General features: G+C 52.0%; 1 long non-coding RNA gene across 10 annotated transcripts in view; it reads right to left on the bottom strand.

Annotated features, from left to right (window-relative positions):
- LOC102155776 overlaps positions 1 to 6,919 on the bottom strand; it is a 31,401-nt gene extending 24,482 nt beyond the window's left edge. For 5 of the 10 annotated variants that reach the window (XR_005359870.1, XR_005359866.1, XR_005359872.1 and 2 more), the window contains exons 1-3: positions 6,332 to 6,919; positions 5,613 to 5,706; positions 59 to 2,860 (exon numbers count right to left, since the gene is read on the bottom strand). This is a non-coding gene — a long non-coding RNA (uncharacterized LOC102155776). The remainder of the gene's footprint in view (positions 1 to 58; positions 2,861 to 5,612; positions 5,707 to 6,331) is intronic. The other 5 variants (XR_005359875.1, XR_005359874.1, XR_005359873.1 and 2 more) reach the window with 3 other exon arrangements.
- Between the last annotated feature and the right edge of the window lie 5,502 nt (positions 6,920 to 12,421).

Genomic DNA, 12,421 nt, shown 5'->3' with positions numbered 1-12,421 from the left:
TATCACAGCAGCACCACCTGGGTCACCATTCACTCAGCAAATATTAACAAGCACCTACCTGGGCCAGCCATGCAGGGGGTGCTGCAGATTGCAAAGCAAGCAGGAGTCCTGTGCTCAGAGTCCTGGCCTCTTGTCCCGCAGGTTTCCTCCCTAAAGGATGTGGGAAGGAGGAATCTCGCGGCTTCCCCTGGCTCCAGGCAGCGCTGTGCCTTTGTCTGCTGTGCGCCCCAGGTGTCCTGCCCTAATCATTTTCCATTTCCCTTTCCATGTGCTGTGCATTCCTGAGATTATTCTCAGAGGTCCCTATCTTGTATTTGCCTGTGGGTAGTTAACCTTCGTTTTCTTTTTAGCTACCTGTTCTTTAAACATCTCAGCTTCCCTCAGAACCATGTCCACCATTATGTCCATTTCCCCCTCTTTGGAAAGAAAGTCGTTTGTAATGACACAGTTGGAAGTACTCTGAACTGACCTTCCCTTTTGAGATGCAATTCTTAGAATCACAAGACTTTTCAACCAGAGATTTGAGATCTTCCATGCTGATAATCAAAATATACGCTAACTCTGTGTTATCTTTCTAGGATAGTGCGAACCCTAAAATCACATAGTTGGCTACTTCCAGATTTCTATTATGTTGATTTGGCTAACAGTTCCCCTATATGGCGGTCGTTCCTGGGAGTAGATCTTCTAAGGCAGGAAATTGTTAATAAATCAAGAATTTGTCAGAAGCTTCACCATCTAGTTTACACATAGTAGCAAAAATGGCCTTCTTAAAACATGAAGTGGATCACACCATCCCCCTGTTGAACACCCTCAAAGCCTCTGCCCTTATCACCAAGTTCATCCCATACCACTCCTACTGTGTTCTTTCCACTCTTTGAGTAGCTCTAATTGTCCTCTGCCCCAGGACCTTTGCACCTGCTGTGTCCTCTCTCCTTTGCTTAGCTAGCTTCTTCTCTTCCTTTAGGTCTCAGGGTGGATTTCACCCTGCAGGAGGTTTCCTCTGATTACCCTTCCCCCCTTAGGCCCCTCTCAGTTAGATCAACTTACAGTTATAGTATTTCTTAGGCTGTGAACTTGTTTGGTTTTGGTTCTGGCTTTTGCTTGCTTACTGCCATTGGAAGGCCAGGTTTGGAAGGGCAGGGACTATGACATCTGTCTCCTTTACCACTGTGTCCTCAGCATCTATCCCAGTGCCTGGCCAAGAACTGACGCTCCGTAAACTTGGGTGAAGGGGAGGGGTGTAGGTGAAAGAATCTGATTTTTGTTAAAGAGGCTTCCAGTGGACGTCTCACTTTTACATTGCTCTCTGCCCATTTGTGGAGTTCCCTCAGAGAGGGGATGGAATTTCTCCTGGGTCCAGGTGGCCTACTGTATGCTGTGATGACACCAACTTCTGTCCTCTCATCTTTTTTTTTTTTTTTGTCCTCTCATCTTTACCTTTCCGTTTCTAAATGCATCCAGCCTTACAATCCAGTAGGAAGGAGGAAGCAGGGACATCATCTCACGTCCCTCAGACTTGCAACCAGATGTCTCCGTTTTGGAGGGAGCACTGCCTACTTCATTCTCTGAGATCCTGCTTCCGGGCCACAAGTACACTTCTGCCCGTCCTAACTGTTCCCTCGGTGAATCACTGGGTACTTCCTGGCCTCCTATTCTTTTTCCATCACCCCACTGTCCTCCACAGCAACCCAGATCACTGAGTCTTGGGGGCTTTTCCTCCCTCCTCTGCAACATCCAGCTTACAGTGTGTTCAGTATGCAGCCAGTCCTTGGGCAAACACATTCTGTCTCTGGCCCATGCATTCCGCTTCCAGCTAAGAGCCTCTGTATCCTGGTGTCTTAAGACATGCAAGATCCAGGGAGTCAAAATTCAAATAGCCGATCATTCATCTCTCTTATTTTCTCTTTCAACTATTTCACATCAGCAGGAAGAGGCTGGGAAGCCTTTCCACTATCTCCTTCGGGGCTGGGCCAGGGACCCCAGTCTCCTGAGGGTGCTGCTAGGTGGCCAATGCAGCAGCTGGGTAGGGGGCTGGGGTCTTCCAGGGAAGACCACATATCTCCCATGGCCATGTCAGGTCCAGTGGGCCCTGCCACTCCCCTTCGCTGGGAGTACCCCACCCCGGTGACTCATCCCTCTCTCCCAGACAATTTCCTGGCTTCTCCGGAAGATATGGTTTCTCCCTGGGCCTCTATGGGGCTTTCCCACCCCAGCCCGATTTGCCTCGGGTTTTGACTCCTTGAACTATCCTATTGTTCTATGAGCCCATGTGACCCGGCCCTGCTCTCTGCGAGAAAGGCCCAGGTGCCACATCGCACCTGCTCATACCTTCCCCGAGGCCCAGCCAGCAGCTAGGCTTTCTTCTCTGTTCCATGTCCCAGACTCCTGCTTTCTTTGCTCTTGTCCTGGATTTAGAGGGATCGACTGCTTGCTTCCTCCTTCCTACTGGATTGTAAGGCTGGATGCATTTAGAAACGGAAGCCTGAGGTCAGGACCACCTCTGCCCCATTCAGCCCCCAAACCCCAGCACCAGGCATGGTTCCTGCACAGTGTAGGTGCTCCGATTTTTATCAAGTGAATGAAGACACTACCTTAGGGAACTCTTTGTCCTACTGGGGAAGCCAACAACTTGTCCTGAACGGCTTCGTCTTCTCTCTGGGCTTGATAATCAGTTTGCATTTGCTGCTGCTCTTATCCAGAAGGATGCACACGGCTTGTTTCCCTTCCCTGGGACTGTTATCTTGGCGTCTGGGATGGGAACAGAATCCCCAGAGGGGTTCTGATCATCCATGGCTGTGAGGTGATGCATCCGAAGTATGTGCTTGCTGCTTGGCATGGCGAATACAGGCAGGTACCATGACTACAACAGTCAGGAAGAAGAGAAAGAGGAGGAGGATGACAAAGGTGAGGGTGATGACCAAGGTGCAGACCCTCCCTGGCTTACTGCTGAGCTAACTGTCTATTTCCCAGGCTCTGGTTCATCCCCACCTCATCCTGAGGAAGTGTGAAGCCACTTCCTTCTCATACTTTCGTATCTTCTCCTACCTAGGATCCGGAATAAAGGCTTGGCTCCTATCAGCAAACGATGACCAATCCGCATAGCCAGTGAGAGTGGCCAGGCAGTGAATCACCTGACACATGGGAAGAAAACCTTCCAAGGAAGAAAAGCATTCACATTTCTTTTGTATTAGATTGTAAAGCTCTGTAGTCAGGAGCTCTTACGTCTTTGTCTCCACATTCCAGAAATGGATATTCTTAGGGTTCTGGGGAAGGATACAGATACATCTAGAAAGAATTTACAAATGGTTCCACGCAACAATAATAAATTGGATGTTTCTTTCCCCAAATTATTTATCATATAATAAAATCTTATGGATGAGATTAAATTATAGAACTACCCATCTTAATGAATCTAATTAGAAAATATTGTAGGGGAGGAAATAACCGTCCTCTTCCCTCTTAGGTTCTATGCCTCGGGTCTGTGAACTAGGGTGACAGAAGCCAGATTAGCAGGAAATAGGCATACAAATTTTATTCAACATAATACTTTAATTTTCATGGGGGCAGATGCCTTCATAGAAAAGAAATGAAGACCTGAAGAAGCAGTTAAATTTGGGGAGCTTACAGACCATTTAACAAAGGGGGATAAAATGTGGAGAGGCAACAAGACAAAGGAGCAGGTATGTGGGCTTCTAGGGAGGTGAATGTGGGAAATAAACATACAGGGGAAACTAATGAAAACAAGGGTTATTTAGTAAGATTTTCTTTGCGGAGACTCATGCCAGCACCGTCCCCATCTCTGGTGATGTACGTTGTTCTTCCCTTCCTGGTATGGGGGAGTGGGGAACATCTTCAAAGGGAAATACAGACTGTACTTTCAGGCAGATAGCAGGAGGGCAGCAGAATGCATTTCCTGTGTCTGCTTTTTCTCCTTTGCCTTCAGCTCAAAATAATTCTCGGGGCAAGTAACGTATTTGGGGGTGGCATATTTTAATATTTTATTCTCCTTTAATATTTTAAAAGAAATTTAGGGGCACCTGGGTGGCTCAGTGGTTGAATGTCTGCCTTCAGCTCAGGGCGTGATCCCCGGGTCCCGGGATCGAGTCCTACATCAGGCGTCCTGCATGGAGCCTGCTTCTCCCTCTATGTTTCTCTCTCTCTGTGTCTCTCATAAATAAATAAATAAAATCTTAAAAAAGAAATTTAATTATATTACCCTCAAAACTATATAGAAAGCCAAAGGAGAGGAAAATAGAATCTTGCCCCCTGGAAAACATGAGATTTATTCAGGAAACAGAGAAGGATCATTTAAATCAACACCAAGTTACTAACATACAAAGAAGGGCTACTAAAATCAGGGCAAGTATGTTTTCCTCTCACAAATTAAATGTTTTCCTTTTTTTAAAATTTTTATTTATTTATGATAGTCACACACACAGAGAGAGAGAGAGAGAGAGAGAGAGGGGGGCAGAGACATAGGCAGAGGGAGAAGCAGGCTCCATGCACCGGGAGCCCGACGTGGGACTCGATCCCGGGTCTCCAGGATAGCGCCCTGGGCCAAAGGCAGGTGCTAAACCGCTGCGCCACCCAGGGATCCCCAAATGTTTTCCTTTTGATCTTTCTTGTGCAGCAAGATTTTTTTTTTAATAATGTATATGTAAATGATTATATACTTCAAACTAGTGACATTGAAATAGATTATGGTGGATGTGACTCATTATTTAGAAGAGGGGAAATCATGCAAGAGGAAGAGTATCTTGTTTGTAGGTTTCCTAAAAAGCTTAGTCTTAGTATACCTGTGAAGGGAAGGGGACGGGGTTCCCTGACCTTCCAGGAGCCTGCACCACATCACAAGTGGGCTCAGCCACCAGGGGAGGATGCCCGAGCTTCTGCCAACTTGAGCACTAATGTCCAGGCCTGCCTTCCCCTCTTGAATTATGCATAACGCTGAAGCTAAGGGAGTTATTGCTTTGGGCAGAGACGAACTCCAGAGCTAGGCACCTTCTGAAGACATTCATTCATTTCAGTGGAGGCGAAGACTGACACTCATTCATGTCCATTACTGGGATGACTGTTGCTACTTAGAATCTTTCCTCCAGAAGGCCCAATGTTCTACAAAATTACATTTTAAACATACTCTTTGGGACTCCTGGGTAGCTCAGCCATTGAGTGTCTGCCTTCAGCTCAGGGCGTGATCCCGGGATCCAGGATCAAGTTCCACATCAAGCTCCTTGTGGGGAGCCTGCTTCTCCCTCTGCCTGTGTCTCTGCTTCTCTCTCTTTCTGTGTGTCTATCATGAATGAATAAATAAAATCTTTAAAAATAAAATAAACATACTCTTCCCATGTCCCAAAGTATAAAGGTAAGAAAATGGAATTAATTTCATTATATATATGAACAAAATCACGGGAGACCATACGGTTAAATATGAGAGCTATATTTACTGTAACATTAAAAGCAGTTTTTTGCTCAGCGGAGCTTTATAATTTTCAGAACTATTTGCTAACTAGCTCTTTAAATGAACAAAGCATCAAGGAATGAAATCAAGAGAAGAAAGCATTGTTTTAAGTAGCCCAAAGTTCAACTCAGGTTTTAGAACACGTGTTGCCTACCTTGTTGAGGATGGGTCAATGTCTTACATCTTGACCAACTGCCCATAAGGAGGAAGATTTAGTAAGTCCTTAGTTGAATGAAGTAGCTATTCTCCTGTAGGGTAGAAATTAAGAAGAGTAATCACCCAAAGCAAGCAATCTGCGAGTCCCTGTGGTCTCCCAGGCAGGGGGCAAGAGAGGTGCCCAGCCTGAAGGTGGTCCTGGTGGGAGCTCTCTTGGCTTCTACAGGAGGCCAGTTTAGGCAGTAAGTGTTTTCTGCCTCAGTGCTCTCTTTGAAGGGCTCTTGCCCTTTGCACACCCATCCATCTAATGAAAAACAAAACGCACAGAGGGTGCCCCAAGGCTGCTCATCCGGAAATGGGGGTCCCTCCCATCACCAGGAGCTGCAGAATCTCTGCCTGGGACCACAGGTCTGCAAAACCTCCGTTCCCACCCACAGACCCATTTTCTGGAGAGCAAAAGCAAAATCAAACAAAAGAGCATTATACTCTGATCTTTTCTTTTTGAACTCAACTGCTGGGGTTTTATAGTATAGAGCTGAATAAGGGTGACTTCAGCCAAATCAGGCTTGTTTCAGAATAAATGTAAAATAAATTCAAATGGCCCTGACTCACGAGAGATAATGGACTGTCTAGCTGCTCTGGGAGAATGTAAAAGAATCAAGATGGGGTTTATTCAGCTCTGAGTTGTGCCTCAAAATCCAGAGCCTCCCAAATTACCTTGAAAGTCTCCGTCAGGCCTGAGCAGGCCAGTTATATGGTGGAGGCGTCTGAGCGCTCAAGTCCAAATCTAGAGTTTTTGCCTGAACTGTCTTTCAGGACTCCAAGCTCACGCCCTCCCCGGGCAACCCCTGGGAAATTTCTGTAAGTCACGGTGATTAATACGTGGATGGGGCCAACAAGTGGCGGCTCTGAAACCCATTCTTATGTCACATCTCGTCTTTTTCCTGTCTCTAAAGTGGCTTTTTCCTGGGCAGACAGCAAGGCCCGTCCAATGTCAGGGTGGAGAAGGAGCAGTTCCTTGCGGGGCGCCCTCCCGCCCTCCCACCATTCCCCGCTACTGGGGTAACTGGGAGCCACTTAGTAAGCTTCTCTATTCGATCTCTGTCAAGTGGGGATCCATGCTGCCGCCCTGAGCCCCCAAGAAACAGGACAAGCTTAAGAGGATGAGTATGAGCTTTAGGATGAATCAGCTCAGTCTTTCCTCAATCTGATCCGGCTCCAAGCTCAGAGGCACATCGCCCACGGGGCGAGGCTGGGCTGCTCCTGCACCTGGAGCGGCGGCCCAGGCGGGGGGCCTGGAGAGGCCAGGGCGCAACCCGACACCCCTGCTCGGGGCCTCCGGCACCCCCCAGGCCCGCACTGGCCGGTCCTCTTCTGGCCCCCAGGACTCCCCCAGGCCACGAACAGTCCTGGAAGGCCCGCTGGGCCAGGGGGCAGGAGAGCCGGGGCTCACGGCCGCTCTGCCGCCGCCCAGACTGGCACTTAGGGAAGGCTCAAGTTCAGGAGTTGAGTAAAAATAAACACCGGCTATAAATAAGCCGGTAAATTTCTTCAAGGCACAAGCGCGACAAGGAGAAGGTGGCACCGCACAAGTGCTCACTTGAAAAATTCTCGACGTGTAAAAATAACTTTGATAACCGCGCGAAGACGCCTGGCTCAGGGGGAAGGAATGGGCCCGGCGCCCCCGACCGCTTCCCGGACCCAGGCCGGTGGGCCCCGAGGCGGCGAGCGGGCAGGGGGGAGGGGCGGAGAGGGAGGGGGAGGGGGAGGGGAGGAATGAGAGGGAGGGGCTGGAGCCGGCTGGGGGGGTTCAGGGCGGGGGGCGCGGAGAGGGAGGGGGCTGGGGCCGACTGGGGGTTGGGGGGGCGGAAAGGGAGGGTGCTGGGGCCGGCTGGGGGGGTTCAGGGCGGGGGGCGCGGAGAGGGAGGGGGCCGGGGCCGGCTGGGGGTTGCGGGGGGGGGGGGGGGGGGCGGAAAGGGAGGGTGCTAGGGCCGGCTGGGAGGGCGCGGGGCGGGGGTGAGGGCGGAGAGGGAGGGGGCTGAGGCCGGCTGGGGGTTGCGGGGGGGCGGAAAGGGAGGGTGCTGGGGCCGGCTGGGGGGGGCGCGGGGCGGGGGGGCGCGGAGAGGGAGGGGGTTGAGGCCGGCTGGGGGGGTGCAGGGCGGGGGGCGCGGAGAGGGAGGGGGCTGGGGCCGGCTGAGGGTTGCGGGGGGGGGGGGGAGGGAGGGGGCGGACGGGGGGGGCGGAGAGGGAGGGGGCTGGGTCCGGCTGGGAGGGTGCGGGGTGGGGGGCGCGGAGAGGGAGGGGGCTGGGTCCGGCTGGGAGGGTGCGGGGTGGGGGGCGCGGAGAGGGAGGGGGCTGGGGCCGGCTGGGGGGGTGCAGGGCGGGGGGCGCGGAGGAGGGGGCTGGGGCCGGCTGGGGGTTGCGGGGGGGGGGCGGAGAGGGAGGGGGCTGGGGCCGGCTGAGGGTTGCGGGGGGGGGGGCGGAGGGGGGGGCGGAGAGGGAGGGGGCTGGGGCCGGCTGGCGGGGGCGCGGGACGGGGGGCGGGGAGGGAGGGGGCTGGGCCGGCTGAGGGGAACGCGGGGCGGGGCCAGGAGGCGGGGGAGAAGGGAAGAAGGGGGGGCCGGAGGGGGTCGCGGCGGCGGCGGGGGCGGGGCCGGCGGGGCGGGGCGGGGCGGGGCGGGGGCGGGGCCGCCTGACTGACTCAGCGCAGGGCTGCGCCTTAAAAGGGCCAGCGCTTCCGGGGGCGGGAGGGGGAAGGGCATGGCCAGGGGGCAAAGTGGCCCCAACCTCCGCCTTCTCTGCCGTCTGTCGGAAGCGTGGCCCCCCTTGCACCCCAAGGCGGACCCCTGCCTGATCCAAATTTCACCCTGGTTGGGCTCCTCCCCCTTGCCGCCCTCTCCTCCCCCCGCCACCTTCCCCCTTCCCCTCCTCCCCCTCCCCTTGTCTGTCCCCCTCCATTCCCTCCCAGCCCTAGACGGTTGTTTTGGCCGGAAAATACGCTCGAGCACCTACTCCTCCCCATCCCCATCTTTAAAGAGCTCCCAGCCCTCAGATGCTCAGCGAGCTCCTTCCCTCGTCCTTAACCGCCTCCAAAGCTCGGTCCGCCCGCGCTGACCCACCGACGGCTCCGGCCGGCGCCTGCACTCCCCCCGTGCACTCCCCCCGAAGTGCTCTCTTTAAAACAGGGAGATCTTTATCATTTTAAACTTAAAGAAGTTTAACGCATATTACAGAGAACCCCCCCAACCCTTCGACCAGATTCTCCACTGTGAACATTTTCTTCATCATTCTTTCTCTCTCTCTCCATATATTTTTTCTAAACCATTTGCAAGTAAATTGCAGACATCGTGTCTCCTTATCCCTAAATACTTGGCTGTGTTTTTACCAAGGACAAGGACGTTAATGCAAAGTTAGCAAAAGAAAGACTCTTTTGGGGATGCTCAGTGACCTCCATATCTGAGCTGCCCAGTCCAATGCCCTGGCAGCATTTGTTGGGCTTGACTTTTTTTTAAAAGATATTATTTATTCATTCATTAGAGAGAGAGAGAGGCAGAGACACAGGCAGAGGGAGAAGCAGGCTCCATGCAGGCAGCCCGACGTGGGACTCGATCCCAGGTTTCGAGGGTCAGGCCCTGGGCTGAAGGCAGACAGTCGCTGAGCCACCCAGGTGTCGGGCTTGACTCTTCTGCTCCTTGGTCTCTGTCTCTGTCTCTCACTCCTCTTCCTCCCCTTCCATGGGCTCCTCCCCTGGTTTCCCTCAGAGGTGGGTCTCTCTGTCTCATTTTGCAGACTGTCCTGGAGGGGGCCATGGACTCCCAGGAGGGCAGCTGTCACCCATACTCAAAAGCACTGAATCTGCAGCCCCCCCCCCCCCCCCATCTTCTGCTTGAACATCCACAGCTTTCCTGGAACTGATGTCTGAATCCCTAACCGTCCTCCCCCTCACTTGTACACTGGACTCCTCAGAGAACTGGAGTCACTGGTCCTGCTCCGCAGCCCTCCCCCCCACGCTCCCTCCCCAGGGCTCTCCAGGCAGAACCTTACCTGGTGAGGTAAAGACAAAGCTGCTTCACTGTGATCAGTTGTTGGTCACCTGGCCTCCTCCTCCTGCCTTTCTTTGTCCCCCTCCTCCCTTCCTGCGAACGAACTCCGCTTCCCGGAGCCGCTTGCCCACCCATAGTCTTGGAAGCCTGGTCTTGGAAGCCTGGTCTTGGAAGCCTGGTCTTGGAAGCCTGGTCTTGGAAGCTGTCTTTAATCAGGTCCCTGCCTTGACTGAAATCACCACCCCCACCCCTCTTCCACTGGGTTCCACGGGGGAATTCTTGGGGTCCCTGAAAAGGTATTCAAATGTCAGGGGAATGGTGAGAATTTTCTGACAAAAGGCTTATAGCTCATTAAATTTTTAAAAGACTTTGTGTCTCCCCCCAACCCCCAAATAAAACTGCTTGCAGAAGTTCAAATTCCTTATGGGATCTAAGACCATTTACTCTGGGCTCAATCCAGCTTTCCCAACTCAGTTCCCAGTGCTTCCCAGACTTGCTGGGAAGAATGACCTGAGGCACTGGGTAATAATTCACATCCATTCCTTGGCCCGTCCCCTATGGATTCTGATCCAGAAAGCCTGGTGGTGTTGGGTGGGGGTAGAGGGAGCCCCAGGAATCTGTGTTTAGCAAGGAGGACCTTCTACTGGGGAAACACTGGGCCACAGTCCACCAAGGGCCTTCCTGTGTCCGTACTTTTGGATACAGTGTGATTTTCTGTGAAATATGTACCCACTCCACCCCTGCACTGAGAAATTCCTATTTATCCTTCAAAATCCGACACAAATGTCAGCACCTCGGCCGAATTCCCTGATCATTCTTGAGCTGGTGAGGTAAAGACAAAGCTGCTGTGACAAAAAGGCCCCAATAAACCAGTTTAATGGAGAACCCTTTCTCTCAGCCTTTTCCATGGCAGTCAGGTGGAGAGGCCGGCAGGGAGGCTGTGCTCACCTGTCTCACTCATCGTGTTTCTGTCATGTTCCAGGGTATTTGACTCATCCCTGGTTGCAGTGAGGTCCCTATCAAGCCTGTCAGCCTAGAGAAAGGGACCGGAAGGGTGAGGGACCATGCCCAGGGTTTGAAAGCCCTGCCAGTAAGTGGCACATCTGACTGGAGCTCACATTGGCCAGAGTTTGATCAAATAGCCCCACCACCTGCGGGGAGGCTGGGAAATGTAGTTTTTATTAGAGGGGGCTTGTTGCTGGCTGTTTGCTCTGTGAGAGACCTGAGCCACACATTTATTAGGCACTTACTGTGTGCCAGAAACTTGGATGGCCATTGTCCTACATCACCTTTTTTTTTTTTTTTAAGATTTATTTATTTATTCATGAGAGACACAGAGAGAGAGGCAGAGACATAGGCAGAGGGAGAAGCAGGCTTCTCAAAGGGAGCCGGATGTGGGACTCGATCTCAGATCCCAGGATCATGCCCTGAGCTGAAGGCAGACGCTCAACCGCTGAGCCACCTAGGGGTCTCCTACATCACCTTTTTTAATTTTCGCAAGTACTTAACCAACATTAGGATGCCTAGGAAAGGGCTTAGGTGGAATCTAGACTCCCTGAGGCATGTTCTACTGAAGTCCTCCCACTTGGGGTGCTGACTTAGATTCTTTTTTTAACAAAAAGATTTACTTATTTATGAGAGAAATAGAGTATGCTGGGGGGAGGGGCAGAGAGAGAAAGGGAGAGAAGCAGACTGTAAGGAACCCAATGTGGGGCTCAATCTCATGACCCTAAGATCATGACCTGAGCGGAAACCAAGAGTCAGATGCTTAACCGACTGAGCCACCCAGGGGCCCCAACTTATTTTCTTTGCATGTCTGCCCCTTTCCCCTACCACCCTGAATATATGTTTAATAAATGTTATGCTAAGTGGTCAACCAGGGTGAGATTTTTAAATTAGCTCGGGAAAATGACATAATGTCACCTCGTTGGCTATTTTTGGCTATCTCCCTGTGTCTACTGGGTGAGAATTAGCTCTTAGGCCCTATAAGAGGTCAGGCAGGGTCTGGACACCTACCTCAGGGATATTATGTGGGATTAGATGAATCCTGGGACCCTTGCAATCCTAACATGTTGTATTTTTCTGCCTCTCAAACACAATAACTGAAAGTGTATTTGATCTTCCACTCGGCAAACCTGTGTTAAATGCTTCCCCATCTAGGTAGTGAGCACTTAGCCATGTACTAAGGAGGCCCCTGCAACACACATCCTGGGAGGAAAAGATGGGTAGTAAACACGTTACCGAGAAAATAACAACGATGCAGACAGAGATAAGAGCTAGGAAGAACATGACCTAGAGTAAGATGAGAATCACGTGCCTGAGAACTAGGGAAGGCCTCTCTGAGCGGTGACAATCCAGCGGAGACCTTTATAAGGGAAGGGACAGCTAGGAAGAGCTTTCCTCAAAGAGAGACCAAGCACAGGGCTAGAGTGTCTGAGGTTCCCTCAAGGCAGCCAAGGAGGCAGAGCCACTGGGGAGAGACAGGAAGACAAGTAAGGGCAGGCGGCATGGGGCTGCACAGCCAGAGGTTGGAACTTGTTCTAATGGGCCTACAGGTCTCACTCCACTATGAGCAGGGCAGTGATGTGATTCTACAGAGATTGTTGGACAACTTTCCAGCTGTAAGTGGAACACGCAATGGAGAGATTTTTGGACTGTCCTCTAGAGAGCTCATGGAGGCTTCTAGTGGGGTGACAGCAGTGGAGACAAGAGGTGGGGTGTCTTCTGTAGGTGGCCCACAGGCCTTGCTAAGAGTGCTTTTCTC

Source organism: Canis lupus, chromosome 5, assembly GCF_011100685.1.
Source record: "Canis lupus familiaris isolate Mischka breed German Shepherd chromosome 5, alternate assembly UU_Cfam_GSD_1.0, whole genome shotgun sequence".
Taxonomy (NCBI): domain Eukaryota; kingdom Metazoa; phylum Chordata; class Mammalia; order Carnivora; family Canidae; genus Canis; species Canis lupus.
Note: the sequence above shows the minus strand (reverse complement) of the source record. Positions and strands in the feature narration are given on the sequence as shown.